The sequence below is a fragment of the Phalangium opilio genome, unplaced genomic scaffold (assembly GCF_054372755.1).
Source record: "Phalangium opilio isolate 3A_F unplaced genomic scaffold, DU_Popi_V2 ptg000009l_1, whole genome shotgun sequence".
Classification (NCBI taxonomy): domain Eukaryota; kingdom Metazoa; phylum Arthropoda; class Arachnida; order Opiliones; family Phalangiidae; genus Phalangium; species Phalangium opilio.
Window position 1 is genome coordinate 9,875,815 of NW_028324146.1, and position 12,256 is coordinate 9,888,070.

At 35.1% G+C, this 12,256-nt stretch overlaps 1 long non-coding RNA gene across 2 annotated transcripts; it reads right to left on the minus strand.

Annotated features, from left to right (window-relative positions):
• Window positions 1-9,746: 9,746 nt before the first annotated feature.
• Window positions 9,747-11,726, minus strand: LOC149713747 (uncharacterized). 2 transcript variants are annotated; one of them, XR_016371491.1, is made up of 3 exons: window positions 10,829-11,726; window positions 10,051-10,765; window positions 9,747-9,976 (listed from the first exon to the last, which is right to left on the minus strand). It is a non-coding gene; the product is annotated as an uncharacterized LOC149713747 (long non-coding RNA). The 2 variants fall into 2 exon arrangements; XR_016371490.1 differs by having other exon boundaries at window positions 10,051-10,722; window positions 10,829-11,725.
• Between the last annotated feature and the right edge of the window lie 530 nt (window positions 11,727-12,256).

Genomic DNA, 12,256 nt, shown 5'->3' on the forward strand with positions numbered 1-12,256 from the left:
TTGCCTTAAGTAGACGTCATTCACTGTAAACGACAGTTATCAACAATTTAAAACAGATTTAAACTTCTTTTGGTGCAAACTTGAAAATTTGTCAAGCCAGCAACAATTAAAACTATGTCGGTCAAGGTGCTTACAAGTTAGTGATCATCGACACGAAATCCCTTCAAAATAATTAATTTCATGATAAAATGTTTTCGGAAAATGTAATTGTTCTTGAAAAAGCGTAGATATGTAATTTTTTCAATTAATTTAGAGGGACTAGATCGATTAACAGTAAAATCAGTTGATTGAATTAAATATTGATTAAAGATTGAGTGGATAGAAATAACTAGAAAAATATTTCAATATCTGAAACTTCAGTCAATTGATAAACCTCACACATATCGTTTGTTTTTTCGGCCTTGGTCCAAACCAAGACATTTTTTTATAATATCTGTCACTTCAGTCTTAATGTAATTAAATTTTGAATAATTATGTTTGCTTTACCGTCATACCATTGCACTCTAAAATATAACGGTGCATTCAAACAGCATTTATGCTGTTTTTTCCGGTGCCAAAAACGACATCATTTATGGTGTACTTTAACCCCATTTTTATGATCAATTGACGCCATTTTCTAATATTATTTGCAAGTATTAAGGAAATATTAGGCATTTATGCACCATTTACAGTGGTTTTTAACATCTTTTTTAGGCAATCTGTTGAACTTCTAATATTACTAAGTTTAATGGTGTTAAAAGTAGGGAAAAAGTACGCTACCTATAACACATTATTAAACCAAGTGAAGTGAAAAACTGTGAAATAGTTGTTAAATATTTTTTTTCCATATTTAGCACCACGTTTATGGTGTAAAACAAACCCGTTAATACAACATTTCAAGTCCCTGTTTACCCATTTAAAGACCCTATTTCCCCCGTTTTAAGGCCCTATTGACCCATTTAGGTCTGATTAATTTATAAAGATTGAGTGGTTGTGTAAAATGAGCAAAAATCCCATCTATTTTGTAAAACATTAAGCAAAATTTATAGTTTAGAAGAATGAAAAATTTTTAAGTCGCAGAAATGGACCGTTATAAAGCGATTCGCTTATTTTAATTTTTAAGTCAAATTACGTAACACTGTAACGAACTTAAACGAAGTTTGAACATAGAATGAGTTCCCAAAAATAATTTTCTAACGTAATATAGTGCCTATATTATTACATATTATTAAAAGCAAATATTTTTATTTTTAAACGCTGTCAACGATAAAACGTTTGTTATTATTGAACTATTTTTTTATTAAATTTATAGCATTTATAGGATAAATACTTCTACTATTAAGAGGCACAATGCTTTAAATTTGTGTCTCAATGAAACGTAACCTAACTAACATATGCCTTACCTAACCCGACCTATAAAACAAGCAATATATTCAACGTTTTTAGTTGAAGGACCTTGAAAAATAAACGATTTTTTTTGGAAAAGGCCCGCGTTCACGCGTTGTTTAGTAATGACCTAATATTAAATATCGATTTGTAAAATAAAAATAAAATTTTTATGCCATGAAATATTTTCCAATAAGCAATAATTGAAAGCATGAATTTTTAAAAAATTGTGCATACAAAACTCGGAAAGGTTTTTAAGTGATGTTTTAAAAAGTAAAACATGCTCATTATTAAAACCAATCTGACTCCATTAGTTGTTGCCCAAAAGAGTTCATTTGGATAATTTTATCGGCATTAACTTATAATCGTGTTCATTCAGGATTGATTTAATAAGAAAGCCTTCAACGTGTACGTACACAATAGGAAAGGTAGTAAAGTCCCACTGAACACGACTATGAATTATCCTGTAAATCAGGCGTATGGTCCTGAAATGGGGTGAACAGGGGTTTGATATGAGATTAATAGGGGTTTTAATTTGGGACATGAAATGGAGGTAAATATGGACTTGAAATGGGGGTAAATATGGACTTGAAATGGGGGTAAATATGGACTTGAAATGGGGGTAAATATGGACTTGAATTGGGGGTAAATATGGACTTGAATTGGGGGTAAATATGGACTTGAATTGGGGGTAAATATGGACTTGAAATGGGGGTAAATATGGACTTGAAATGGGGGTAAATATGGACTTGAAATGGGGGTAAATATGGACTTGAAATGGGGGGTAAATATGGACTTGAAATGGGGGGTAAATATGGACTTGAAATGGGGGGAAAATATGGACTTGAAATGGGGGGTAAATATGGACTTGAAATGGGGGGTAATTATGGACTTGAAATGGGGGGTAATTATGGACTTGAAATGGGGGTAAATATGGACTTGAAATGGGGGTAAATATGGACTTGAAATGGGGGTAAATATGGACTTGAAATGGGGGTAAATATGGACTTGAAATGGGGGTAAATATGGACTTGAAATGGGGGTAAATATGGACTTGAAATGGGTGTCAATATCGACTAGAAATGGGTGTCAATATCGACTTGATATGGGTGTCAATATGGACTTGAAATGGGTGTAAATATGGACTTGAAATGGGGGGTAAATATGGACTTGAAATGGGGGGTAAATATGGACTTGAAATGGGGGGAAAATATGGACTTGAAATGGGGGGAAAATATGGACTTGAAATGGGGGAAAATATGGACTTGAAATGGGGGTAATTATGGACTTGAAATGGGGGTAATTATGGACTTGAAATGGGGGTAAATATGGACTTGAAATGGGGGTAAATATGGACTTGAAATGGGGGTAAATATGGACTTGAAATGGGGGTAAATATGGACTTGAAATGGGGGTAAATATGGACTTGAAATGGGTGTCAATATGGACTTGAAATGGGTGTCAATATCGACTAGAAATGGGTGTCAATATGGACTTGAAATGGGTGTCAATATGGACTTGAAATGGGTGTAAATATGGACTTGAAATGGGTGTAAATATCGACTTGAAATGGGTGTAAATATCGACTTGAAATGGGTGTAAATATCGACTTGAAATGGGTGTAAATATCGACTTGAAATGGGTGTAAATATCGACTTGAAATGGGTGTAAATATCGACTTGTAATAGGTGTAAATATCGACTTGTAATGGGTGTAAATATCGACTTGTAATGGGTGTAAATATCGACTTGACATGGGTGTAAATATCGACTTGAAATGGGTGTAAATATCGATTTGAAATGGGTGTAAATATCGATTTGAAATGGGTGTAAATATCGACTTGAAATGGGTGTAAATATCGACTTGAAATGGGGGTAAATATCGACTTGAAATGGGGGTAAATATGGACTTGAAATGGGGGTAAATATGGACTTGAAATGGGGGCAAATATGGACTTGAAATGGGGGTAAATATGGACTTGAAATGGGGGTAAATATGGACTTGAAATGGGGGTAAATATGGACTTGAAATGGGGGTAAATATGGACTTGAAATGGGGGTAAATATGGACTTGAAATGGGGGTAAATATGGACTTGAAATGGGGGTAAATATGGACTTGAAATGGGGGTAAATATGGACTTGAAATGGGGGTAAATATGGACTTGAAATGGGGGTAAATATGGACTTGAAATGGGGGTAAATATGGACTTGAAATGGGGTAAATATGGACTTGAAATGGGGGTAAATATGGACTTGAATTGGGGGTAAATATGGACTTGAATTGGGGGTAAATATGGACTTGAAATGGGGGTAAATATGGACTTGAAATGGGGGTAAATATGGACTTGAATTGGGGGTAAATATGGACTTGAAATGGGGGTAAATATGGACTTGAATTGGGGGTAAATATGGACTTGAAATGAGGGTAAATATGGACTTGAAATGGGGGTAAATATGGACTTGAAATGGGGGTAAATATGGACTTGAAATGGGGGTAAATATGGACTTGAAATGGGGGTAAATATGGACTTGAAATGGGGGTAAATATGGACTTGAAATAGGGGTAAATATGGACTTGAATTGGAGGTAAATATGGACTTGAATTGGGGGTAAATATGGACTTGAAATGGGGGTAAATATGGACTTGAATTGGGGGTAAATATGGACTTGAAATGGGGGTAAATATGGACTTGAAATGGGGGTAAATATGGACTTGAAATGGGGCTAAATATGGACTTGAAATGGGGGTAAATATGGACTTGAAATGGGGGTAAATATGGACTTGAATTGGGGGTAAATATGGACTTGAAATGGGGGTAAATATGGACTTGAAATGGGGGTAAATATGGACTTGAAATGGGGGTAAATATGGACTTGAATTGGGGGTAAATATGGACTTGAATTGGGGGTAAATATGGACTTGAAATGGGGGTAAATGTGGACTTGAAATGGGGGTAAATATGGACTTGAAATGGGGGTAAATATGGACTTGAATTGGGGGTAAATATGGACTTGAATTGGGGGTAAATATGGACTTGAATTGGGGGTAAATATGGACTTGAAATGGGGGTAAATATGGACTTGAAATGGGGGTAAATATGGACTTGAATTGGGGGTAAATATGGACTTGAAATGGGGGTAAATATGGACTTGAAATGGGGTAAATATGGACTTGAAATGGGGTAAATATGGACTTGAAATGGGGTAAATATGGACTTGAATTGGGGGTAAATATGGACTTGAAATGGGGGTAAATATGGACTTGAATTGGGGGTAAATATGGACTTGAAATGAGGGTAAATATGGACTTGAAATGGGGGTAAATATGGACTTGAAATGGGGGTAAATATGGACTTGAAATGGGGGTAAATATGGACTTGAAATGGGGGTAAATATGGACTTGAAATGGGGGTAAATATGGACTTGAAATAGGGGTAAATATGGACTTGAATTGGAGGTAAATATGGACTTGAATTGGGGGTAAATATGGACTTGAAATGGGGGTAAATATGGACTTGAATTGGGGGTAAATATGGACTTGAAATGGGGGTAAATATGGACTTGAAATGGGGGTAAATATGGACTTGAAATGGGGCTAAATATGGACTTGAAATGGGGGTAAATATGGACTTGAAATGGGGGTAAATATGGACTTGAATTGGGGGTAAATATGGACTTGAAATGGGGGTAAATATGGACTTGAAATGGGGGTAAATATGGACTTGAAATGGGGGTAAATATGGACTTGAAATAGGGGTAAATATGGACTTGAATTGGGGGTAAATATGGACTTGAAATGGGGGTAAATATGGACTTGAAATAAGGGTAAATATGGACTTGAATTGGAGGTAAATGTGGACTTGAATTGGGGGTAAATATGGACTTGAAATGGGGGTAAATATGGAATTGAAATGGGGGTAAATATGGACTTGAAATGGGGGTAAATATGGACTTGAAATGGGGGTAAATATGGACTTGAAATGGGGTAAATATGGACTTGAAATGGGGGTAAATATGGACTTGAATTGGGGGTAAATATGGACTTGAAATGGGGGTAAATATGGACTTGAAATGGGGGTAAATATGGACTTGAAATGGGGGTAAATATGGACTTGAAATGGGGGTAAATGTGGACTTGAAATGGGGGTAAATGTGGACTTGAAATGGGGGTAAATGTGGACTTGAAATGGGGGTAAATGTGGACTTGAAATGGGGGTAAATATGGACTTGAAATGGGGGTAAATATGGACTTGAAATGGGGGTAAATATGGACTTGAAATGGGGGTAAATGTGGACTTGAAATGGGGGTAAATATGGACTTGAAATGGGGGTAAATATGGACTTGAATTGGGGGTAAATATGGACTTGAATTGGGGGTAAATATGGACTTGAATTGGGGGTAAATATGGACTTGAAATGGGGGTAAATATGGACTTGAAATGGGGGTAAATATGGACTTGAATTGGGGGTAAATATGGACTTGAAATGGGGGTAAATATGGACTTGAAATGGGGTAAATATGGACTTGAAATGGGGTAAATATGGACTTGAAATGGGGTAAATATGGACTTGAAATGGGGGTAAATATGGACTTGAAATGGGGGTAAATATGGACTTGAAATGGGGATAAATATGGACTTGAAATGGGGGTAAATATGGACTTGAAATGGGGGTAAATATGGACTTGAAATGGGGGTAAATATGGACTTGAAATGGGGGTAAATATGGACTTGAAATGGGGGTAAATATGGACTTGAAATGGGGGTAAATATGGACTTGAAATGGGGGTAAATATGGACTTGAAATGGGGGTAAATATGGACTTGAAATGGGGGTAAATATGGACTTGAAATGGGGGTAAATACGGACTTGAAATGGGGGTAAATACGGACTTGAAATGGGGGTAAATATGGACTTGAAATGGGGGTAAATATGGACTTGAAATGGGGGTAAATATGGACTTGAAATGGGGGGTAAATATGGACTTGAAATGGGGGGTAAATATGGACTTGAAATGGGGGGTAAATATGGACTTGAAATGGGGGGTAAATATGGACTTGAAATGGGGGGTACATATGGACTTGAAATGGGGGGTAATTATGGACTTGAAATGGGTGTAAATATGGACTTGAAATGGGTGTAAATATCGACTTGAAATGGGTGTAAATATCGACTTGAAATGGGGGTAAATATGGACTTGAAATGGGGGTAAATATGGACTTGAAATGGGGGTAAATATGGACTTGAAATGGGGGTAAATATGGACTTGAAATGGGGGTAAATATGGACTTGAATTGGGGGTAAATATGGACTTGAAATGGGGGTAAATAGGGACTTGAAATGGGTGTCAATATCGACTAGAAATGGGTGTCAATATCGACTTGAAATGGGTGTCAATATCGACTTGAAATGGGTGTAAATATGGACTTGAAATGGGTGTAAATATCGACTTGAAATGGGTGTAAATATCGACTTGAAATGGGTGTAAATATCGACTTGAAATGGGTGTAAATATCGACTTGAAATGGGTGTAAATATCGACTTGTAATGGGTGTAAATATCGACTTGACATGGGTGGAAATATCGACTTGAAATGGGTGTAAATATCGATTTGAAATGGGTGTAAATATCGACTTGAAATGGGTGTAAATATCGACTTGAAATGGGTGTAAATATGGACTTGAAATGGGGGTAAATATGGACTTGAAATGGGGGTAAATATGGACTTGAAATGGGGGTAAATATGGACTTGAAATGGGGGTAAATATGGACTTGAAATGGGGGTAAATATGGACTTGAAATGGGGGTAAATATGGACTTGAAATGGGGGTAAATATGGACTTGAAATGGGGGTAAATATGGACTTGAAATGGGGGTAAATATGGACTTGAAATGGGGGTAAATATGGACTTGAAATGGGGGTAAATATGGACTTGAAATGGGGGGTAAATATGGACTTGAAATGGGGGGTAAATATGGACTTGAAATGGGGGTAATTATGGACTTGAAATGGGGGTAAATATGGACTTGAAATGGGGGTAAATATGGACTTGAAATGGGGGTAAATATGGACTTGAAATGGGTGTCAATATCGACTAGAAATGGGTGTCAATATCGACTAGAAATGGGTGTCAATATCGACTTGAAATGGGTGTCAATATCGACTTGAAATGGGTGTCAATATCGACTTGAAATGGGTGTAAATATCGACTTGAAATGGGTGTAAATATCGACTTGAAATGGGTGTAAATATCGACTTGAAATGGGTGTAAATATCGACTTGTAATGGGTGTAAATATCGACTTGAAATGGGTGTAAATATCGACTTGAAATGGGTGTAAATATCGACTTGAAATGGGTGTAAATATCGATTTGAAATGGGTGTAAATATCGATTTGAAATGGGTGTAAATATCGACTTGAAATGGGTGTAAATATCGACTTGAAATGGGTGTAAATATCGACTTGAAATGGGTGTAAATATGGACTTGAAATGGGGGTAAATATGGACTTGAAATTGGGGTAAATATGGACTTGAAATGGGGGTAAATATGGACTTGAAATGGGGGTAAATATGGACTTGAAATGGGGGTGAATATGGACTTGAAATGGGGGTAAATATGGACTTGAAATGGGGGTAAATATGGACTTGAAATGGGGGGTAAATATGGACTTGAAATGGGGGTAAATATGGACTTGAAATGGGGGTAAATATGGACTTGAAATGGGGGTAATTATGGACTTGAAATGGGGGTAAATATGGACTTGAAATGGGGGTAAATATGGACTTGAAATGGGGGTAAATATGGACTTGAAATGGGTGTCAATATCGACTAGAAATGGGTGTCAATATCGACTAGAAATGGGTGTCAATATCGACTTGAAATGGGTGTCAATATCGACTTGAAATGGGTGTCAATATCGACTTGAAATGGGTGTAAATATCGACTTGAAATGGGTGTAAATATCGACTTGAAATGGGTGTAAATATCGACTTGAAATGGGTGTAAATATCGACTTGTAATGGGTGTAAATATCGACTTGAAATGGGTGTAAATATCGACTTGAAATGGGTGTAAATATCGACTTGACATGGGTGTAAATATCGACTTGAAATGGGTGTAAATATCGATTTGAAATGGGTGTAAATATCGACTTGAAATGGGTGTAAATATCGACTTGAAATGGGTGTAAATATCGACTTGAAATGGGTGTAAATATGGACTTGAAATGGGGGTAAATATGGACTTGAAATTGGGGTAAATATGGACTTGAAATGGGGGTAAATATGGACTTGAAATGGGGGTAAATATGGACTTGAAATGGGGGTGAATATGGACTTGAAATGGGGGTAAATATGGACTTGAAATGGGGGTAAATATGGACTTGAAATGGGGGGTAAATATGGACTTGAAATGGGGGGTAAATATGGACTTGAAATGGGGGGTAAATATGGACTTGAAATGGGTGGTAAATATGGACTTGAAATGGGTGTAAATATCGACTTGAAATGGGTGTAAATATCAACTTGATATGGGTGTAAATATCGACTTGAAATGGGTGTAAATATCGACTTGAAATGGGTGTAAATATCGACTTGAAATGGGTGTAAATATCAACTTGAAATGGGTGTAAATATCGACTTGAAATGGGTGTAAATATCGACTTGAAATGGGTGTAAATATCGACTTGAAATGGGTGTAAATATCAACTTTAATTAATAATATAATAATAATCCTCATTTAATTGTAAAGATTAAAATGGAAAATTGAGACTGGGTGAAAGATAAATTTAGTTTTAATTTTAATTAAATAAGGTATCCATGAATTGAACCAAAAAAATCGTGTTTTGGGTTAGTTTCACCTTAATTTTATTTAAGTTTAAAGGTTTATCTCGATTAAGTTTAGTTTAAAGGTTTATCTCGATTAAGTTTAGTTTAAAGGTTTATCTCGATTAAGTTCAATTTAATTTAAAGGTATATCTCGATTAAGTTCAATTTAATTTAAAGGTATATCTCGATTAAGTTCAATTTAATTTAAAGGTATATCTCGATTAAGTTCAATTTAATTTAAAGGTATATCTCGATTAAGTTCAATTTAATTTAAAGGTATATCTCGATTAAGTTCAATTTAATTTAAAGGTATATCTCGATTAAGTTCAATTTAATTTAAAGGTATATCTCGATTAAGTTTAATTTAAAGGTATATCTCGATTAAGTTTAATTTAAAGGTATATCTCGATTAAGTTTAATTTAAAGGTATATCTCGATTAAGTTTAATTTGAAGGTATATCTCGATTAAGTTTGATTTGAAGGTATATCTCGATTAAGTTTGATTTGAAGGTATATCTCGATTAAGTTTGATTTGATGGTATATCTCGATTAAGTTCAATTTAAAGGTTTAATCTTGATTAAGTTTAATTTAAAGGTTTTAGGCTTAATTGAGTTGAAATTAATGATGGATTATGGTTTGGCAATATTGATTTAGCTTATAAATTGAGCTTGTTTAGATGAGTTTTTAATTAGTTCCAACACATAGCCCCGTGATAAATTTGCGGTAACGTGAAGATTAACAATAAAAAATGTTGTACCGGGGAGCCCGTTACAACGGATCACTACAAAGGTTACAATGTTAATGAATGATGTGATTCCATAGTTTCGCTTAAGTACCAGTAATTAAATCAAATACCTAAACAATTCATAGCAATTCTGACATATAAACAAACAGCAATGAGGACTGTGGAAATAGCGAACGTAACCCTCTGTTTCCCACATGGTTACGTTGACTAATTAAATTACGTAAAGACAATGTTCTCCTGGATTAACCAGCACCACTGTTACTTATATTTCTGAATTAAACAATCCTCTCTTGGTAACAAACAATTTATAAAACGAAATATCATATACGGACTGTTGCAACAGGAAAAAATTGTTTTAACGAATCATGTCGTCCTCTACATTGGTTGAGTTTCAGGAATTATACCACACACCTTCTGAATTAGTAGCATTTTAGTGAGATTAACAAATACTAAAACCCTGTATACCTCAAAGGAATGTTGAATTAACTGCTATAGAAACAGTTATTGTAACGGTTGCGGAGCTTCTGAAATTTTAATAATACTTCTAAAATAAAATAAAGATAAGTCCTTCAAGTAGCAGCTCTTTTTCTACAACATACTGTTACTATCCTAAAGAGTAAAGATCAAGAAGCATCACTATTATTAAAATTATCCAAGTCTGTAAACCAAAAACGTTGCAACATAACCTTCAGCTTAAAAACGTGACGAGAGCGTAAGCCAAACTAGACGACACTGGAGGCTCGGAAGCTGGCTAAGTGTAACTGGGTTCTCCCGAGTCCCGACTCCGAGAATCCAGAATATATACAAATACAATACATAAGCAACCTAAGCCTTGGTCTTAAATAACATCCAAAAACCAATATCTTATAATATAATGAAATCAATTACCTTTAGTTTTATACCTGGATTGCTTTATTAAACAAAATTTCGACCTGATAGCAAAGTGTTTCTTAGCAAGAGTGTTACAGAAAATTTATAAAATGAAATAAATATTTTAAGCCGGTAAAATACTAAACAAGCGTCGACTGCTCAAAAACAAGTTAAACCATGGAGCCTGTATCTCTTTAAGATTCAGGCTCCATGGTTCAACTTCCACAGAATGAATCAAACTGAAAATGTCAACTTAACTTGTTATTAGGCACAAAGCTAGGCCCTCCCTTGTTCTCAATATGCTTGATAATTGAAGAAATGGGTATCAGCGCGCTAACAGGTTAACCTGACGTTTAACTCAAGAGCTGTATTTCCGTAATTAACTAAAATTAACATACTTAGACTTAATTGTTTCTGATAATACTAGCGGATCGCACACCCTGAATACTTAATTGTTAAATTAAGAGTATTCCGAAAAGTAACTTCGCTCTAGTTTTTCGGTTAGTGGTGGCTAAATATCACGAAAAACCCCATGTTAATCTCCATAGGAAAATTGGCAAAAGCATGTGAATTTTGCTTTAACGTTACAAAAGAGTATCAAGTCATATCTACAAGGGCCTACCGGCCCTGTAGAATAGGCCATTCCAACCAAAAGGCATTAAGAAGAAACAATCGGATTATTATGAGGCAACTATACGTTAAAAAAGGCCAACATTGGTCTCGCTGATATTTCCTAATAAAACAGTGTATAAATGCTAAAATATCGCAGATTGGGGTATTTTTAAAATTTAAAATTAAACATACTTAAAATTAATTTTTCTCAAAAACCTTAAAAATGGTCCTAGAAAAAGGTTTAAATTTTGATATAAAACCGTTCCCAAACGTAACAAACGAATATTTCATTTCAAAAGGGTTGCGACAAAATGGCTAAATTTGAAAAAAAAACTCCATGTTATTTCTATGGGAAAATTTAACTTTTTCACCAAAAGGGCTGAATCATTTTATGCAAATGAAACCACCCTTAGCAACTTTATTTTTTATAAAATAAACTAATGAGTGGATCTTTTTGAAATTTTAACCACATATTGAGGGCCCGAATTGTAGTTCTGTGGAATTTTTTCAAAGCAGTTAATACGATACAAAAAAAGTTATAACCAATCAAAAAACCATCCTTATACATTGAAGTCGGTATGAGGTCTTATCTAAGAGAGCTATCGCTCTCATAGAATAGAATAATCTTTAAAGAGTAACTAAAATAGGGTAATGGCAGCCCTCTGCCTTCGACTGTATTAAGCTCTATGGGGAAATAACATGGGGTGCTATTAGTCTATATAACTTAAGCCTTGGCCGTAAAGAACGCCGAAAAACTTACTTCGAAAGATATAAAAACCTCTATTAACTGTAATAATTTACCTGAATTACTTTTCTAGACGAAAATTCGACCTG